This window comes from Pelodiscus sinensis, chromosome 2, assembly GCF_052426305.1.
Source record: "Pelodiscus sinensis isolate ZL-2025 chromosome 2, ASM5242630v1, whole genome shotgun sequence".
Classification (NCBI taxonomy): domain Eukaryota; kingdom Metazoa; phylum Chordata; order Testudines; family Trionychidae; genus Pelodiscus; species Pelodiscus sinensis.
The window spans coordinates 43,414,374-43,431,362 of record NC_143053.1 but is presented as its reverse complement, the minus strand read 5'-3'; the positions used below and the strand labels follow the sequence as shown (position 1 = coordinate 43,431,362).

The 16,989-nt window shown below is 43.8% G+C and overlaps 1 protein-coding gene across 3 annotated transcripts in view; it reads right to left on the bottom strand.

Annotated features, from left to right (window-relative positions):
- Positions 1-15,032, bottom strand: part of TRIQK (triple QxxK/R motif containing) — a 102,538-nt gene extending 87,506 nt beyond the window's left edge. Inside the window, exon 1 of one of the 3 annotated variants that reach the window (XM_075920391.2) lies at positions 14,903-15,032. The gene's annotated coding sequence lies outside the window, so the exon portion shown is untranslated. Of the gene's footprint in view, positions 1-13,344; positions 14,130-14,155; positions 14,607-14,902 lie in introns of those variants that run through there. The other 2 variants (XM_075920387.2, XM_075920392.2) reach the window with 2 other exon arrangements.
- Positions 15,033-16,989: the final 1,957 nt, after the last annotated feature.

The following is a 16,989-nucleotide window of genomic DNA, read 5'->3' as shown; positions in this document are numbered from 1 at the left end:
GTCGCCTACCATATTTGCTTTTGTTGCTGCGCATCGGGATGGTTTCTTCCTGTGCCTTTAATAAGGCTTCTTTAAAATACTGCCACTTCTCCTAGACTTCTTTCCCCTTCATGTAAGCATACCAGGGAATCCTGCTTCTCTCTTCCTTGAGGGAGTTAAAGTCTGCTTTTCTGAAGTCTAGGGTGTGTATTTTGCTACTCTCCTTTATTCCTTTGGTCAGGATCCTGAAATCTACCATCTCATGATCACTGCTTCCCAGGTTGTCACCCTCCTCTACTGTCCCTTTTAAAAACTGCCCACTTTCTTCAGTTGTTTTTCCTCTTAAGTCTTGCTTCCCATGGGACCTTACCTACCAGCTCTCTGAGTTCACCAAAATCTGCCTTCCTAAAATCCATTGTCTTAAAGATCACCTCATATGATGAAATCTCAAAAACTAGAAATAATTTTGCTCTCTAGCCCCAACAGAACTGTTTACTGTTGGAGTGATGATCATCCTTACAGAAAACTAAGGGTACACCCAAGCTACCCCACAGTCCAGACTACAAGGGTGTGGATATTGGTATCCTTCAAATGCAACACTCTAACCCCCTCATGTTGATGCTGTGGGTACAAACTAAAAAGTTCTTAGATTGCATTCAAATCATTCTAAGGGGATTACATAACTGTGAAGTAGTATCCTTAGCCCTGGTCTGCACGAGGGAGTTACAATAGGCCCCCAAGATGCAACCCCCTCCCCCACTTACAATCATTTTTGTAAGTGAAGAAGGGGCCAGAAACCCCCAAGTTACACCCTCGGCCCGCATTTACAACAGCGCACGACACCTGCGGGTTAGAGTTACGACGCCCCTGATTAGTGACGCTTCCTCCAAAACGAATCACGTTGCAAGTCGGGGGCCTCCTGTATTTCAAAATAACTCCCATTATTTCGAATTAACAAGCAGAGCTTCCACACGGCCAAGCTGGTTATTTTGAAATAACAACTCCCGTTTTCCTTCGGGAATAAGCTTATTTCAAAATAGCGATTTTGGGAGTTATTTCAAAATAAGTTATTTCAAAATAATTTCCTAATATAGACATGCCCTTTAGTTCACACCAGCAGCATCCACAGACAGAAGGAAATGATTGATTTTTCCCTTATTATATAAAAATGAACAGCAAGATTTAGTGACAGAAGTTATGCGGGTAACAGACTCAAAATGACTAGGTGGTTGCAAAACAGAGACAGGAAGACTGTTGGTATTCCCACAGTAAGACAAGGAAATAGGCACTGCCATTGTTACCAAAATTGAGTGCGAGTTTACCATGAAAAATCCAGGTGTTGGGAGAGGGAGTCAGAGATGCAAACTGTATTAGAAAAGGGGAGGTCACAAGTGAAGAAGTAGATCTGTGAATGACCAGGCTATAACAGGTGTTGAAGCTACATAATGGCAGGAGGTACTTCAGGGTGTGTTTAAACTACACCCCTCTGTCGGCAGAGGGATGTAAATTAAACATATCAAAAGTGCAAATGAAGCAGGGATTTAAATATCGAAATGGGCCTTTTCGAAAAATAACAGTTTAGAGGGGGCATTTTCGACAGAAATGCCTCCTTTTGAAAGATCCTTTACTCCTCATTTTTTGAGGAGTACAGGATCTTTCGAAACGGGCATTTCTGTCAAAAATGCCCCCTCTAAACTGCCGGGGGGGGGGGGGGTTCCGAAAAGCCCAGTTTCCAGAAAAAGCGGCGGCCGCCATTATGCAAATGAAGCACGGGATATTTAAATTCCCACTTTATTTGCACTTTTGATACATCTAATTTACATCCCTCTGCCAGCAGAGGGGTGTAGTTTAGACGTACCCTCAGAGACAAAATATCAAGAGAGGACTATGATAAACTAACAAAGAATGAGAGAAAGGAGGTGGAGGAAAAGTCACTAGTCAGATGCGTAGGCAGGGGCGGAAGAGGTAAAATGCAAATGACAGTTTAACTTTTTGAAGAACTATGAAGAAAAGTTCATTTATGTCAATACACTGAATATTCTTCCAGCTCCCAGCTATTTCATGGCAGTTATGGTGTCTGAGCACCTGACAAGAGACTGATAGATTTGCTGTAGATGCACTGAGCTTTTTCGTATAACAGAAACATACTATTCCTTAGCCTTGAAAATGACATAGGGAAATGGTGCAAATTCTATACAGTCCTTCTATGGTCAAGACACAGAATTTAACATGATTGTCCAATACACATTTTCCGTGTACAGTAAGTGGCAGAATGCAAGTGCCTTGAATTCTTGACTCCATTATTTTGTTCTGCATATATGGTTATGTTTTAGTGCTGTACCCAAATTTAGATCATAATTACAATGGGTATATATAAACTCACAGAAAGACAAACAGGCTTGCTTTACATGTACAACTGAAAGACTTCATCCAAAATCTTGGCTTTGTAAATCATTTCAGGTCTAGTCTATTCAAGCCATAAAAGATATTAGCAAGTGCACTGGGATCTTTTGTATGAAGTTATTATGCTCTGTTACGCTAAGAGGTTATTAATATTATTTAATCTCATGGAGTACTTTAAAAAGGCTACTTCCAATTTAAATTGAATTTTCATCTTTACCTATAATGGCTACACACTGATTTTCCAGATATTCTTACCTGGCCTGGTGATTTTGGCATTGCTTTCCTAATTAGATAACAAAATATATTGATGCATATTTCTCAATAAATAGGTGACAAGTAGTTACAGAAATTGAAGGATGCAGGGTTCACTTTTCCTTCTGCAGATTACAGAAAGTTCTGTTCATAATAATTACCTTTGAATAGTACGCAACAGCCCCTTCTCCTACAATGTGAATACATTACAATGAAGGCCAAATCCTCAGATGACGAAAATCTGGATAGTTCTGTTGAAGTCATGCCAATTCACATTAGCCAAGGATCTGGTCCTTGGATTTGGATCACACAAAAGATAGAGAGCGTATATATACATTATAGCAGCAACTTCCATTACACATTCACACATTTTTAGAGGCACATGCATAGCAGGTCTCCTTATTAAGTGTTAGAAAGAAATTACTAACCTATCAGCCTTCTCATCCTGTTCACATTGAGAACCCCTCATGTACATTTCAAAGACTTAGGCAATGGAGGGAGCACAGGGCCAGCAGGGGAATCCCCCGCTGGTCCCGCCCTCCCTTCTGCTTTTGAAATGCTGGGGCTCTTGTATATTTCAAAAGCTGAGGTCCTGTAGGGAATGCGGGGCCAAAGGGGTCCCCTGCTGGTCCCATGCTCCCTGTGGGGCTTCCGCTTTTGAACTGTATGGCAGTGTTCTTGCTACAGTTCAAAGGCAGAGGTGCCCTTAAAGACAAATTGAATAATCGATGGAAATCCCATCAACTATTCGATTAGTTAATTAATCTAAATTTAACATCCCTAATAGGGATCCCTTTGCAATATATTAAAATTTCATGGACCATTCCTTCCCACCTCCCCCCCCCCCCCCCCCAGAGGGAGGGGAAAAAAGGAAAAGAAAGGATCAGAAGGATCCTTCTTTTTGGCTTTCCACTGATGCCCTGAAGTACCGTTGAAGACCACCAGGAGTCTGCAGCCCACAGGTTGGGAACCACTGATTTACAGGAATACTACATTATATCCTACACTATAGCCTAATTACATGATCACGTACTATTTTTTCCACAGCAATCATTCATCATATAGTGCACAGAATGGGTGGTGTTTGCTGAATGTACAGCAATTCAGTATTTTGTTTTCTCTTCTTTGTCTGACCTAGGCTTATTTTACTATATGTGTTCAAACCCTGCTCTGAAGGCAGCAATATAAATGTTGTTGTGGGGTTTTCTCTGGTGCTCATTACTTTAATATCAGAGTGCTTCACAAACATTAATTGATTTTCATAATACCACAACGATGTGAAGGGATGGTAATATTCCCATTTTACAGATGGAGATCTGAGGTATAAAGAGATTAATATCAGAAGTGTCAACTAATTTTGGTTGCCTAATTTGAGATACCTACACCCTGACTCTGGAGAACAGTGGGAATTCAAATGTTTAAAGCACAGTTCCCTATTACTTCAGTTACAGCTGCAAGTGCAGAACACTTCTGCAAATCAGATCCCCCAGCACCCAGAAAATGAACACCACATTTAGCAGCCAATTGTGAAAAATGTGGTTTGAGATTTGCCTAGCAAAATACTGAGACTCTATGGCAAAGGCAAGGATAAAGCCAATTCTCCAGGGCAACATTTAATATTCAATTAAACATTAGACTATTCTCTCTCTTCCTGCAGTCCCTGCCTCATTCACTACACAACTTCCAATTTTTGCCACACAAGGAACATGTCCCACAAATAATAGCCTCTTTCATTACATAAATCTGATAAATTCTCAGTGGTATATCCAATAACAATGAGTAAGCTAACGGTCCTGTGGAAAAATAGCATGTGATCATAATTTTAAAATGTATCATAATATATACTCACAAGGGGGCTAAATTAAGTTTGCACAAACAATCTGGCATTTTGTAATATTGTGAGGTTTTCATTATGCAACCGAGCATTCTTTCAATTAAGGAAATTACATCCAAAAAGCTACGTTTTTAAAGAAGCAAACTGCAAAAACAAACTGCATCATGAGGCATCATATTCATAAACACGTAGGTCATCAGCAAGGCTGGAACTTTTTGATCCACTATACCACCTCTAACCTTTCAGACATCATAACCAACAGCAGCAGTAGTAGTAAACTATCAGATTCTACAGACATTACGAGGGATGAAATGGACAATTTGCCAGTGGGATTCAAAGCATGGAAGTATTAGAGGTTCTCATCACAATAGATAAGATTTTTTTAACATTGGTAAAGCAAAATATTTTTCCCTGATCATGTTCTCAGAAAAAAACAGAAGAACAGCCATACTTGGTTAGACCAATGGTCCATCTAGCCAACTATCCTTTCTTCTGACAGCGACCAATGCCAGATGCCCCACAGGCAGTGAACAGAATAGGTAATCATCAAGTGATTCCTCTCCAGTCATCCATTTCCAGCCTCTGCCTGATCCCTCTCCAGTCATCCATTCCTGCCCATCCTGATAATAGCCATTGATGGACCTAACCTCCATTAATTTGTCTACTTGTGTGCTGTGTGAAGAAAAACTTCCATTTGCTTGTTTTAAACCTGCTACCTATTAATTTCATTTGGTGACCCCTAGTTCTTAAGTTATGGGAACCAGTAAATAACTTTTCCTTATTCACATTTTCCACGCCAGTCATTATTTTAAAGACCGCTATCATATTTCCCCTTACTCTCCTTTTTCCTAAGATGAAAAGCCCCAGTCTTTTTACTCTCTCTTCATACGGCACCTGTTTTAAATCCTTAATAATTTTTGTTGCCCTTTTCTGAACCTTTTCCAATGGCAATATATCTTTTTTGAGATGAGGTGACCACAGCTGTATGCAGTATTCAAGATGTGGGTGTACCATGGATTTATATAGAGGCAATAAGATATTTTTTGTCTTATTCTCTATCCCTTTTTAAATTCGGGATGTTAGTATCTGGTCGACTAACCGATCAGCTGGAGCTTATCAATTAGTACTATCGACTAGTCGCTTCCCCGCAGCTGACGCTCTGCATTGTAAAGCCCAAGGAAGCTGGCACGCGAAGGTGCTAGCTCGGTCCTTGCTCCATGGGTCTCTCTTAATTCATCAGAACACACACCCACACACCTGCTGCTCTGCATTGTAAAGCCCAGGGAAGCCGGCTTGCATAAGCACTGGCTCGGCCCCTGCTCCATGGCTCTTTTTTCCCATGGCAGCTGGATGTGTGAGGTCTATTGAATGAAAAAAGACCTGTGGAACAGGGGCCATGATAGTGCCTTCTTGCACCGGCTTCCCTGGGATGTTGTTACCTACCAGCCCTGTGCTCTTGGGGAGCCAAGAAGTGACATTCATGGAAAACCATCTTCCTCTTCCCCTATGCCTCTGCTAGAATCAGACAAAGCAAGGAAAAGGCCGGGGAAGGCACACCTAAACTAATTAAGGAAACACCCCAGCCTCATCTGCACTGAAGATAGAACAGAAGGACATCTCATTAGCATACAGAATGGAGACCAGCTCTTCCAAAGCAGGAACCACACTGCACTATGGGATACCAAAAGCAGAGAAGCACTGCCTGATGGGAAATCTCTGCTCCAGATGCTAATGAACCCAGGCCTGCTCACACCCAAATTAGTCATTATCAGACCAATTCTAGTAATGATCCTACTGGCATCCCAAATACTGAAACTGCCTAGTTGCATTTGTGGGCTCCTTCAAGGAACATCACCCATAACTAGGGGTGATCAGTCTCTATTGTCTCACCACTGTTTACCCATAAAAAAATCCAGAATTCTTTTTGAACTATTGTCCTATCCCTATAAAAACTCCTACCCTTGCCCAAGAAAAACTGTTCTGATACCTGGATTTAAACTGCATCAGTTCCATTGAGACGTCGTCATCTCCTGTCTGATCATGCTGGGGACTCTGCTCATCTCCTGCCCTCTGGACCCTGGGCTACCATCACCATCTGGGAAACCCAATCAGTGCAAGCTCCATGATATGGTGCTGTCTCTCTCTCTTCCCCCGCCCCCCCCCCCCCCACCTCTCTCTAAGCATAGCCTCATGACTCATCCCTATGTAAACTGTTATATGGTTAGCTAGGCCTAACATTTGTAATCAGTTTCAATTTAGATTTCATATTGTAACTGTTTTGTGTGTCTGGCTCCCTATATATATATATTCACTACCCAGAAATAAATAACTTTCATTGTTCAGCTGGTTGCTTCTCTCTCTTTCTTTCTCTTTCGCTCACTCTTCCTCAAGGAGTATTGTTTTGGCTTCCCCATTTGCTCAGCAACAACGCTTCTTGTACCCAAGCTAAAGATCCCTGTAGTGCCCAAAATCCTGTAGGGTTTGCTCATCGTGTGGTTTACCAGTGAATGATTGTGGTGTGAAAGTGGGGATAGGGAAGTGCTGAACCTGGGGGCATATGAGGATGGCAGCTTAAAGTGCTGTTTAATCTAGCCCACTGAGTCCAATAGCTCACGAGGGCAGTGTGGCATTGCTGTTAAACCCAGCCTGCTGAATCCAGGGACATACGAGGGGTCAGTTTGTGAATGCTGATAACCCAGTCTTCTGAGGCATGCTCTGTTCAGGGCTAGACGGAGGCATGAGTGAGCCAGGCAGCTGCCCAGGGCGCTGATGAGGGGCACCTGATGGCAGCTGTAAGGGGTGCACGGCGTCCCTTACAGCTGCCATCAGGAGCCGCGCGCCCAGCTCCCGCAGCGCCAGCCCCGCAGCGCCCTTCTCCCCACGGCTGCGGGGCCCTGCGCAGCCCGGCGCATGCACCAGCAGCGCTGGCTGGGCCAGGCTGGGCAGCGCATGAGCCCCAGGGGGCAGGCCCGCATACCCTGGGAGGGCAGGCCTGCACACGTGCCCTGCGCCCGGGGGCAACACCGCGCACCCGGGCCCAGGGCACCAAAAGTGCTCGGGCCAGCCCTGGCTCTGTTGGAGGGTGTGACTGTCTGTGTGTGTTGCTAAGGTGGGAAGAACCCCATCCTGAGAAACCTAGTTCCTGCAGGAGAACTCCAGTGGGAGGGGGAATTGGCAGCAGGGAGAATTCAGCTCCACGTGAGAGCACAAATAGCACACTAATAGAATTGTTAACCTCCCCCCAGTCCCATAAGAGTAACCCTAATAAATGAGCATACCCCAGAGTATTGGACAAATCTGGTAACACTATTTAATGCAGAGCAGCATCTGGATGGGTGGGTGGGTGTGTGTGGTCTGATGCTTGAAAAAAGACCCTGTGGAACAGGGGCCATGATAGCACCTTCACGCACTGGTTTCCCTGGCCTTTACAAAGCAGAGCCGCAACTGTGGAGGTCTGGCTGTGAATTGGCATGAGCCAGACTGAGTGTAGCAACTGCCTACCCTTGTCGACTAATAGAATAGTCGACAGAAAATCTATCGACTATTTGATTAGGGAAGTAATTGCATTTAACATCCTTATTTGAAATGAGTCCTAACATTCTGCTTGCTTTTTTGCGCTCTCTCTCTTGAGAAGCTGTAGCTAAATTAGTTTAGGGATGTAAAATTTTGATTAATTAGCTAATCAAATAGTCAATGCGATTTGCATTGACTATTCAATTAGTCGACAAGGGCGCCTCTGCCTTTGAAGTGTAGCAACAGCCCCAGGGCTATCGCAACACTTCAAAGGTGAAAGTGCTGGGGAGCACAGGGCCAGTGGGGAACTCAAGCAGTCCCCTGCTGGCCCCGTGCTCCCCGCAGTATTTCAAAGCAGCAGTGCCACATGGAGCCCAGGGTCTCTGGGGACTCTGAGCTTTGAAGCACTCCTTTTGCCTCCCTCCCCCCACCTTGCTGCCTCTTTCTGATGGGCAGCAAGTGCTGGGAGGAAATGACTAGTCAACTAGCATGTCAACTAGCTCTTCACATCCTTAAAGTAGTCCCCATCATTTTATATGTATAGCTGAGATTATTTTTTCCAATGTGCATTATTTTACATTTACTAACATTAAATTTTAAATTAAAGGGGTTTTGCTTGTGAGGCTTCTGGCTGGCCAGGCGGGCAGCTGAAGTGCTCTGTGTGACTGATTTGTGGCCTATTTGGGAAGGGCCTCCAGTCAGGAGTATAAGGAGACCCTAGTTTGAGCAATTCACCCTGAGCAGACGCCCTCAGATGTGCCCAGACCTAGACTGATCTGTCTCAGCCTAGTGAGTGAGCTTCGGCAAAAAACGAGTCACAAGGCAGCAGCGGAAGCAATTGAACCGAGCGAAACTGGACGGGACCAAGTCAGTCTGCCACTGGCATTGTGTGATGCTGGACAGTGCTTGTGCTACAATGAAAAGGGTTAAAATACTTTATATACAGTATATACTGTATGTATATATATCGGATATGGATATATATAACCAGTTTATAGTTCCTCCTGGTAGTCCGGCATATCCGATAATCTGGCACCACTAGGTCCCAAAGGTTCCAGATTATTGGAAGTCCTACTGTATTGAGTTTTTTATTTTGATAGTCTCTCTATTCTCCCTTTCATAGTCACTATCCTGGTCAGATGGTCGATAATATATCCCTACTGTTATATTCCTATTATTAGAGTGTGGAATTACTATCCATAGAGGTTCTATGGAACGTTTTGTTTCATTTAAGATTTTTACTTCATTTCATTCTACATTTTCGTTCACTCCTCCACCAGCACAACCTGTTCTGTCCTTCCAACATATTTTGTACCCTGGTATAATCCCATTGATTGTCCTCATTCCACCAAGTTTCTATGATGCCTAGATCCATATCCTCCTTTAATGCAAGGCACTCTAGTTCACCCACTGTATTATTTAGAATGTTAGCATTTGTGTATAAACACCTTTAAAAATTGACAATATTTTTCTGTCTGCCACTTCCTGATGTGTTTTTTATTTTATTATTTCTCATCTGATTTTACTCATATTTTATCATTTTTCATCCTCTCCGCCTTACTAGAACATAGAGAATCTCCATTAATAGACCCGCCCCTAAGAGATGTTTCTGTTCACTCTATGTGCTCCTCCGCACCTTTTGGCTTTCCGCCAGCCGTTAGTTTAAAAACTGCTCTACTAGCTTTTTAATATTAAATGCCAGCAGTCTGGTTCCATTTTGGTTTAGATGGAGCCCATCCTTCCTGTATAGGAAGTTTTCCCAGTCCTAATAAATCTGAACTCCTCTTCCCTACACCATCATCTTATCCATGCATTAAGACTCTGAAGTTCTGCCTGCTTACCTGACCCTTCGTGGGGACCTGGAAGCATTTCAGAGAATGCTATCATAGAGGTCCTGGATTTCAATCTCTTGCCTACCAGCCTAAATTTGACCTCCAGAATCTCTCTCCTACCCTTCTTTATATCACTGGTATCTACATGTATCACGACCACCACCTCCTACCCAGCACTACACATAAGTCTAGCTAAATGTCTCGAGAGACCTGCAACCTTTGCACCAGGCAGGCAAATTACCATACAGTTCTCCTGGTCATCACAAACGCAGCTGTCTATGTTTCTAATGATTGAATCCCTCATTACTAACACCTGCCTTTTCCTAATGACTGGAGTTCCCTCCGCTAGAGAGGTATCCTCAGTCAAGAGATATCCTTAACATCATCTGGAAGGATGATGAAGTCTTACTACTAGTAGTCATCATCAGTAACAGCAGTCTGGAACACACATGCAGCATGAAAAAATTCAGTCTGAGCAAGAAAAGCTTAGCAACTGAAAACAGGGTCTGACAATTGGAAGAGTAAGGCAACCTTAACAACAGGTGACAGTATCAAATCAACCTATAATGAATGTACTGTTAAAGTTGAGATTTCAAGGGTCAGAAAATTAAATCTGCCTACTGGTTATATAATTTCCTGATTCTGTCATACACACCACCTGAAAGGAACATCTCTGTTTTCTAAGTAAATATCACTGTTACATAGTTACTCTTCAGAATAGAGCTGCACTTTAAAGGTGAGATTTGAATAGAGATGTAGATATGCAGTATACTTAACATTGAAATGTCACCATCTCTGAGATGGAATGTAGCAGCAGTTTATAAACAAAGAGCATTTAAAACAGGAAGTGAAGAATAATGTGAAACTGTAGTGGAAGTTAACAGCGTGACACAGAGTGAAGTTAACAGGACTACTCAAAACAAGAAATTAACTATGACTATGAGAGACAATTACCATGGGCCTAGTTATCTCTATTTTCTTTATACCAAATACCACAATCTGAGAGAAATCTATTGAAAACTGGAAATTTTCTACACTTTCCACCAGATCAGTTTTCCTGCTATATTAAAAACTGAACTAAGAGAGTAATATTTGGACAATCCAGAATGTACAAGCTATTTGTTTTTTTAATTGATTTCAATGGAATTATACCAGGATTTTGCCCATTTGTTAGAAGACATAAACCCACTGATAGCACTTCCTAAAGCTGACATCAATTTGGCCTATATAAAAGACAATGCCTTTCTTGTATACATTATTGTCCTTTCCAGTCCACCTTATAGATCACTCTTCCCACTGCCATTCTCTACATTCATCTGGCACCCACCTGTGCTCTGTCCCTTCTCTCAAACTTTTCACATTTGGTGCAAAAACTCATTGGTATAGCTTCTGCCATCTGGAACAATCTTTCTGTAGTTATTTAATTTGTCTACTCTTCATCTATTTTCTAATATAATGTTATCACTTCTTTTCGGACTATGCCTGTTTATATCCTAACCTCTTTCATTGAACTTAGACACTGCATGATGTTGAATTAATAATTCTGTCACTGTTCTATGTTTGCAATTGCAAGCACAACAGAGCAGGGATCATGTCTTCTCTGTTTGGTATAGCATCAAGAACAAAGTCGACACTCAAATAGATAATTTATTCACATACTATTCTGTGTTTGGCTCTGCAAAGTGTCATGGGATATATAAACTACACAGAATAAAGTTGTATAGTACAACTGGATTGATCGTTAGCTAGGTGAAATCAAGCAAAATAATACTAAAGTGGATTGCTAAACCTACTGCTTAAGGAAATGCAGAAGAAATGCAAAACAAAGAAATTAGCATCCTCCATTTTAAGAACGCCTGGGGTAAATGTTTAATCAATCCTCTGAATTATAGCGGTAGAGCTACATACAGCTAGTGAAACAAAAGCACCTGGGGTGCCATGACATTTTCTCATGACCCACAAACATAATTCAGACAGAAAGAGTAAAAATGTATCTTTAATCATAGGCAGTTGCAGACAATTTTAGGATACTAAGGCTGCATTCATGTGTGTCCTTCCTAAGAAAGCACATGCTAGGGCTTTTGCTTTTTCTTTCAGCTTCTGCTACAGACCACCTAGGTTTGTCATTACATGAAAAAGTTCCTTTAATTTCATTCTTTGGACTAGGTTTCCATCTCATCTTCAGCATTAGAAAAATACTCACTCATTCACATGTCAAAAGAATATTTCAACACCAAAACTGTATATTAAAGAGCAATAACATGAATTATGTTTCATCTTCTGTACTAATATTACCATGCTGTTTATACAGTTAGTGTATAATACTGCAATGATACATGATATCATCAGTATGGTGATGTGAAAACAGTTTCAATGTCTGTGATTGATAAAATGTGGTATTTAAACACTACAAAAGTTAATCTTTGTAATAATCTTCTGAAAAGTTCTTACATTAATTTAAAACATCAATCACTTTAATATTTAATCATTTGCAGACTTCATTTTAAATGAAGCTATCCATATCACTGAAAACACTTAATTTTTTTATGTTAATGATTGGCTGTATATACTTCATGTAATTCTCTTCTTTTTCTTATTTAGTAATACAGGGAACTTGATAGAAAATGAAACATTATTGGTAGAAAATGAAACATAGAACATGTTCAGACCTGAATTGTGCCAAAACTTATATATTTCTGTGGTTTCACAGTAGAAAACACAATCTTGTTTCTCAGGAATACGTATGTACTGTGATGTATATATGTTGGGTTTTTGTTGTGTTGGTTGCTGCGGGAGAGGGCTTGGGGACAAGGAAAGTTCCCTCCAACTCACTATTTACATGCCACTTTCTTTATACGACTCATTCAGATAACACTTTACATATACTATAAATACAAAACCAGGGCAGTCCTCTCTGGTACTTGCCATTATAATAATCCTTTCCCTAGAAATACTACTATTTGTAACAGTCAGCACCCTAATTTCAATAATAATTCATAAAGGCACTGCAAAATATGCTATTTTAAAAGGTTATTCTCTGTAGGAACTTCTGTTGCATAATAAACATTTTGAGTGGTTAATATGGAAAGATGCCCCAGACAACCAACCAAAAAACTTCCTAATTCCTTTTTAAAGTTTTGCCTTTAAATGAATTGAGGTTCAAAAGCAAAAGCATAGCAGATATACAACACAACATGCTGAAAGAAAACAGTTAATTTTATCCCAGGAATCCACAGATATGTCTCAAGATTAGGGAGACCAGATCTTCACTGAACTATTAAATACAAATAAAGTGAGTGAAATAATATCTTTTGACTCAACTTTTGGTGGTGACTCAAGCTCAATCTAAGTTTGAAAGCTTCTCTCCCTCATCAACAAAAGTTGGTCCAATACAAAAATATTACCTCATCCACCTTGTTTCTCCTATATTCTGGGACCAACACTGCATACTATTTAAATACAGTAAATCCTACAAGCTAGTCAACAATTATGGCCTCAGAAGGCTTTGTGGTATTGAAGATTAGTACACACCTCTTGTAGGGACATGTGCTCAAATACTGCCTTGGATCAACAGTTACTTTGATTCACTCTTCCTCAGCCATAATTCAAAGCTAACAAACAATCTGGCATGTTTTTCTTGAGAAGCTCCAAAATGAAAGAGCAAGAGCTTTAGTTCAGAACTGAGATAATTTGTCAGAGGAGTATGTAGGAATGTGCATGATACATGCCCTCAACTCTAGCTCAAATTATTAGTCTCCTATTTTCATAAGCATTAAATTCACTACATAATTTTTTTTATAAAGATATATGCCTTGCTTCAACAAGTTACAATTTGCCACCAGCAGTTTTGCAAAAAAAAGCTGTGGAGCAGCCAAAAACAATAAATTGTGATAAATGAATTAATGATTTGACGCCTGGTCTGCTCCCATCACAAGCACTTCATGAATAGTAGTATTTAAATACTGGGCTCTATGAAAACATATTTAACTTCTTTCCACCAAAAGATTACCAATTTCAGTAGTATTCTCTGTTTTAAAAAACAAATCTCTCTCAAAGTACTATATCCTTAAAGCACTTTAAATGTTTGAAGTTTTTGGTTTTCCACAGAGATATAGTCATTCAAGAGATTTCAAAGTCTAGTTTTCAGTAGCTTTGTTTCTACTGAGCAGGTTGGCATTAATAAATTAAAAGGCTAATAGAATTCACTATTTGGTAAGGAACAAGGACAGAAGGGGGAAATGGTCATTTCCCAGAAATGTAGACTAACAGTCCCAGCAGAACAATCAGTTGCCAGAGCAAGTGTTGTTCATCTGCCAGTTGCGTTCATATTTAATATACTGACCTGGGGCGGTGTTATATCTCTGAGGGCTCCACGTAGGCACAAACCATGTCCTCCTAGGAGGGTAAATTGTACTGATTCGCGATCAAACGCAACCATGCCAACCCCAGCGTCTGCCAAGGAGCGTCTTTGGGAACAAGCCCCCCACTGCCCCGCAGGCCGGGCCTAGCAGGTTTAGCACGGGCAGGTGAAGTGCCTGCGAACGAGCCCTCAGGGGTGGGGTCGGGGGGCAGCTAATCTCTCGCAAGCATCAGCGGCCACGTCGCCACCGCAGCCCGGCCGGGAAGAGCCGCGAGCAGCGCGGACGCCCCGCGCAGGGCAGCGCCCACACCTGCTGCCTGCCTGGGGCCGAGGGTGTGAGCGCAGAGAGCAGGCCGCGGGGCTGGGGTAACACCAGGGGGCGCGCTGCACCCCTAGGCAGCCTCGGCCCGATCTGTTCCCCGCCCCTCCCCCCGCGACTGGTATTGTTTCCGCCAGGCCCTTTCCCGCCCGGAACCAAGATGGCCGCCGCGGCCACAGCACCGCCGCGAGCAGAGAGCCTGGGCCAATCGCGGAGACGAGCGGTTCTGCTCCACCAATGAAGAGAAAGCAAAGGCGCAAGAAGGCGGGTCACCGCGGGTGACGATCCGCTAACGGCGGCGGGAGTCCCCGGGTCGGGTCTCCCCAGGTGAGGCGACAGGCCGGGGGAAGCAGCGTGACAACGGCAGCGGCTCCGTCACCCGCCCCGACGAGTGGGCGGCGGCTCGGTACCTCCTGGGCCGAGCGGGGAAGCTCCGCCTCCTCCGGCCTCCCGTCGTCGCTGCCCAGCCACGGGCGAGCCCAGCCGCCTGCGAGGGGAGCCCCCGGGCCAGCCGCGCCCCCGCCAGCAGACGGAGCTAGACGGGAGGTGCGGGCTCTTGTCTCCCGTTGGGGCTCCCCGGGCTCTCCAGGGTCCTGCCTCTGAACGTGCAGCTGCGCCTTTCCGAGCTCCCTAGAAAACGCGGCCTCTTTGTGCATTAGGTGGGTCAGTGCTCTGCAGTTTCACCTCGTTGTAAAGTACCTTGTCGCTAGCTGCCTGAGCAGCGCTCCTGCCTGCCGCCAGCTGTGCCTGCTGGAGAGGCATCATCGCTGGTTCTTTTAAAATCTAGAAAATCGCTATTTTCATGGCCGTCCAAAAGATTCTTGGTGTCCAGTTAGTTCAAAGTCATCCGTATTTTTCTTTGCCATCAATAAGGACTTTAGCATGCTCCTGGTGGGAGGTATGTGTCTGTAGTATGTGTTCCTAAAAACTGCATAGAACAGAATTACAGCCTCCCCATTTTCCACCCACACACAGGTCAACATAATCAAGATACCTGTTTCATCCAAATGTTAATTGAGATTCTGGCAACACAAATTAGGACTATCATAATTATGCCAGTTACTCTTTTTTTATTGGTATAGTGCAAACTAGGCTTTTGTGCAAGAGCATCCATGGAAGTGGGGATGCTCTTTTGTGCAGGAAAGCTCTGATGGCTATTTTAGCCATAGGGCTTTCTTGCACAAGAAGTCCCTGCTGCGCATCCACGCTGCCCTCTTGCGCAAGAGCTCCCGCGTGAGAGGGCTTACACCTGTTAGCAAAGAGCATAGGTCTTGTGCAAAAAGCCCTATCTTCTGACTCCGTACTATAAATCTTCTTGCACAAGAGCAGGCAGGCAGTGTGGATGCACTGCAGAAGAACAGCCTTTTTTTACACAAGAACCCACCAGCGTAGACATAGCCAAACAGTCCCTGCTCACCCCATGTTTCCCCACTGCGCTTCAGCCTTTGAAATGGGCTCTTGTTACATTCAAAGGCAGAAGTGGAGCAGTCAGAACCAGGGTATTCCTGTTCATGCCATTTCCCTGCTGTGCCTCTGCCTCTCCTCCCCCTGCCCCCCCAGCAACTGTACTGGGGGAAGCCGTCTTAAAGCAGGTTGCCCCCCCAGCACCGGTTTGTGCTTTCTCCCGCGCCCCCCCCCCCCCCTTGCTGCCTCTCTCTGATTGAAGCAGCAAGGGAGGGGGAGCAACTAGTCAACTCACTACTCAACTACCCGATAAGCAGGGGTGGTGAGTTGTATGAGTCAGTGGTGCCAAAGGTACCAGAATATTCCTGGCCCCTGGGGCCCTGGTTGAACAAAGTCAGGTCTGGGTCTGGGTCTCTCCTCTGGCTCTGCCTGCTGCCTTTGCACATCCCCTGTGATCCCAAGGTGATTTGAGCCAGGGGGTCCCTGCCTCCATGATTGCCAACACTGTGGGTGCTGCTAATGTGGCTTTCTGCCCATTTTCTCCATATGGCTGTCCACATGGCCCTGGGAGGGAGGTGTGTCACTGCATGCTGCTCCTGTGCTGAAAGCCCTGCAGCTAATGGGAAGCTGCAGGGGCAGTGCCTGCAGGCTACATTGTGTGGGGACCTGCCTAGGAGCTGCTTAGTGTTGCCCCCCTGCACCTGCAAACTCCCTCTAGAGCCTGCATTCCTGCCCATCCCCCAAACTCCCTCCTCCTGGCCCCAAAATCTCTCCCAGAGGTTGCACCCCTCACCCCCTTCTGGATCCCAAACCATGTCCCAGCCCAGAGCCTGCACCCAGACCACCCCTACAACATCCATATTCCAAGACCCCTCATCCTTTCTGTACCTCAACTCCCTCCCAAAGCCTGCACCCCAGCCCAGAGCCTGCACCCAAACTGCATCCCAGGACCTTAGGCAGGTGGTGGGGAAAGGAGTTTTACTGTGGGAAGGGGTGAGGCTCTGGGCACCACCAAAATTTTTACAAATTTGCTCACCGCTAGTCTTTTTCAAACATACATTTGTTTTGACATAAAGAGCACCCACACTCAGTC